Source organism: Nematolebias whitei, chromosome 23 (genome assembly GCF_014905685.2).
Source record: "Nematolebias whitei isolate Nwh7 chromosome 23, NemWhi1, whole genome shotgun sequence".
NCBI classification, from domain to species: Eukaryota; Metazoa; Chordata; class Actinopteri; order Cyprinodontiformes; family Rivulidae; genus Nematolebias; species Nematolebias whitei.
The window spans coordinates 1,670,768-1,674,834 of record NC_056520.1 but is presented as its reverse complement, the minus strand read 5'-3'; positions in this window follow the sequence as shown (position 1 = coordinate 1,674,834).

Genomic DNA, 4,067 nt, shown 5'->3' with positions numbered 1-4,067 from the left:
TATTCCTGCGTCCAGAGACTCGACGTAGCTGATGTCTTTAAATAAGACATCAAGACAGCTGCTGTCCCTTTGCCTGCAGAGACACAAGCGGTTACTTTACATGTGTTGAACCCTCTGTGGGGGATGAAGTTCAAATCCCTGACACATGTGAGCATCCTCACAGCCACAAGCAGGGACTCTGCAAAGGTCAGCTCACTCTAAATGCTGCAGCGCCCGCCCGCCCACCGTACTGCTTTTTAACCATTAGTGAGCTGACTCCCACTCATCTAATCACCACTCGGCACGCCAAATTAATACATGAATCATATTACTAATCTGCATATAATTAGCATTTTCTGGCCACGAAGACTGTTTGAACGTGTCGTTTTTAATTGTGGCGGCTCTGCGGCCCGACACATTGTGCTGTCAGATGTGTTATTATGTTCAGAGCTCTAATCGTGCCGAAATGCCCGTTTTCTGAAGTCGACGAGGAACGCTCCGAGACGGATGGAGGAAGCTAATTGAAGCAGAGCAGATCTGTCAGCTGCTGGTTCTGCAGCAGCAGAAAGGAGAGCGAGCCCAGCAGAAGCTGGACCCAGTACCAGGACTGCAGGACCTGGATGTGTTCCTTTCACAGTGCGATGGTGAAGAGACCGCAGCCTCAGCTGTTTCTCATCAAGTCAAAACACTTTGAGTTTTAAATATTTGATGATGGGTTCTCCAGTCCTGTGTACATGTGCCCCAGCAGCTGAAAACTGTGTTGATACGAGGGGTTGAGTCCCCCGTCGTAGAACGAAGGGGGGCCTGGGAATACCGCCGTCCACCCGTGCACGTCGTGAGCACAATAACTTGAAAGATGAATGAAGCACAGACTTCCATGTTGGTGTGTGGCTGCATCGAGGCATAAGAAGGTCCCTAACCCCCATCACATGACTGGGGAGGCTAAAGATTAACCCTTGGGGGCCAAGCCCCCCCCCCCCCACTCATAATGAAAACTACAAACATTCACTCTTCAGGCCCCTCAGGGTCGAGGACATCGTTGTGTTGAATACTAATAATACTAATGTCATCACTGTATGTTTTTATACAACGGCAAAATTAGTCTCTGCATTTAACCCATCCACCACCAGGTGGTGCAGTGAGCAGCTATTGAAAGCCCCCGAGGGGCATTTTGGGGATATGGTGTGCTGCCCAGAGACACCACGAGAAATGCAGTGACCGGGGATCGAACCTGGGACTTTCGGATCCTGAGCCGGCTGGTGATTAACTTGGGGGTCGGCCATATTGGAGGTCCAGCAGCTCACCTCAGGTGGTTTCTGTTTGATGATGGGTGACTGTTGTTCAGCAGACTGGGGGGTCCAGATGAGACCAGGTCTGGGCTGACTATTGACTGAATGGTCTGGTGAGGTCCTGAGACTTCAACTGGGTCTGCTGGGCTGTCTTTGGTTCTGTCCCATCTACTCTCCCAGGTGGTATCAGGTGCACGCAGTTTTACTGATACTGGTCCAGAAACTCAAGTGTTGTGTTCATCTGTTAGTAAGTATCCCCCAGGGGGCCGATGCCCCCCCCCCCCCCCCACACACACACACACACATCAGCTGACCATCTCATGAAGCAAGTTGTAGACAAACAAGATTTACGGACCCGATGTGGGCATTTGACGTGTCCTCGTTAGCTGTCCCGTTAGGACAGATGGTTGTCTCGTGTCTTTTTGATTAACTTTGTTTCAGTCACACTCGGATCTGTCTAATCTCTGGGATGCTCTGCTTCACTAAATTAGTAAATAATCAACAAACTGCGACTTCCTGTCTCCCTTTCAAGTTTCCTGTAGTCCAATCCAAGTCAAGATGGCTGCCACAGTTGATTGAGCTTTACCAACATGCCCAGAGTTCAGTCACTCCTCATCCCGCACTCTGACGCCAACAGACTGAACAACATTCATCGTTTGACCTTTGATGTGCTCGTTCATGTAGTTCTGGTACCGAGTCAGCTTCAGTACTGGATGGTCCCGGCGTTGGTCCAGCACCTCATTGTCGGGCTAACTGAGTCTCTGCAGATCAGACTTCATCATAATTCAGGGAGGACCGGCCTTCCAACTCGTCCTCTCACGGCGCCGTCTCGCTCGCAGTCCGAGCGTGCCGCCGTTCGGCCTCAGAGGTGAACTTCTTGGCCCGTTACGGAGCTTCTTAGAGGATTTCTCAGATCCATCACAGCTGAATTATTGTGGCTCATTACAAATGTAGACCCTGAACGCCGGCCTCATGACACAACAGTGGTGCAGCGGGAGGTGGGAAGTGTTCAGTGTGCGGTTCCCTCCCTCAGATAACCAGCTCACTAGCGGTCGTTTATCTGCAGACATCATTTACAGACTGGTGTCGTTTTGAGCTGCGCGGCGTGAACCAAGGCGGCTGCTGCTTCTACCGCGGCTTGACTTAGAGACAGGAAACCAGCGGCGCGCTCGATGCTCCCGCTGACTCACCGTGTGGCATTCGTCCACGTCGAGGACTGTCATGACATGGGAGCAACAATAAAGCCACATGTTGTTGTTAAATCTGTGAAAAGAGTATTTTAGGAGCTTTCCACACGTCACCGCGGGGGAAAGCTGTTTCCAAAGATTATACGTGCCAGATAAAGGTTGGGGGTTGAGGGCCTTGCTCAAGGGTCCAGAGTGGGTCAAATGAGAGTGAAAGCAGGTGTGGGTGTTTCACCTTTTCCACCCACATTTTGATGTTGTCCGTACCGAGAGTTGAACCGGTGACCTTCCTATCACAGGCCCACCTTTAACCTCTGCACCACCGCTCCCCCACTTGAAACTTTAACTGCAACAATGTTCGTTTTTTGATCCGGCGCATCACCGTGCGGTCTCTGTCAACATCCTCTTGTCCCTCAAACGTCCTGCACATCTGGATGGAGCGTCACACCAGTTCCACCCCAGCAGAGTCAAGGTCACACATCAAGGTCAAGGCTATGAAGGTCTTTGCTGTATGAAAGTGTTTCAACGAGCGGATGATGTGCTGCATGTGGACGTCTTGTTTGTTGAAAATAACTAGCATAAAGCCATCTGATTGGCTGTTGGATGCTGGTTTGATTTCCACTCTACGCTGCTCCTGGGCAAACAGCTGAATTCATTTTAGTTAGGAGCTAAAGAAAGGAGCTTAAAGGACTGTGGCCTTGGTGGCCTTGGTGGCCTTGGTGACTGTGTCCCATAGATTAATCTGGGCCACCCCAGTTGTTTGAGGTAACTGTACTTTTTTAATCAATATAAAAAATAGAAACATTTCCTCAAACGATCAGGGTTGCCAGTTTACATACAGTATATATGATGGTGGCCATCTTGTATTTTGACATGGCAACCCAATTTTCAATTTTTAATAACGACCTTTCTTACAGCCATACATTAAAATGGAAGTCAACACTTCACTCCATTTTCACAACATTCAAGGACGACCAGTTGAAAGGTTTTTCCAGTTCCCCTTCCTTGTTCTGCGACGGGGAACAAAATCTAGGTTTCTTGAGAACTGTCTGGTCGAGGTCGGTAAAGTCCATTTTTATATTGATTATTGGAGGAACTGATTAGGTGGGAATATGAATATTCACCTCTTGAGATTATTTCAGGGTGGTATTCTTCATCTACATGGATCTGTCAAAAAGGAAGTCTGTGATTTTGCTTGGATTGGTACCAGTTGGTATCACTGTCATACCGATGGTCATCGGAGCAAAGGAGGTCACGTATAATGAACCAACGCTCGTACAGTCCAGCAGGGGAGAGACGATCCAGAGCTCAGTCATGGTGAAGACTTCTTAGCAGCATCTGGAAATGTCAGCTCAAACTGGACCAGACCTCCCTCCTCAGAGAAGGTGATGAGATGTTTGTTGTTCCTTTGGGCCAGCGGTGTGGACGGTACACCACTCAGCGGAGCCATGAAGTCCAGTGTTCTCATAATAATAATAATAATAATAAATAACAGTTAATAATAGTTAATAATTTTTAATATTGGTTAATATTAATTAACAATAGTTAATAACTGGTAATAATTGTTTATCATTGTCAATATTAGTTATTAACCGTTAATAATAGTTAACAGTAA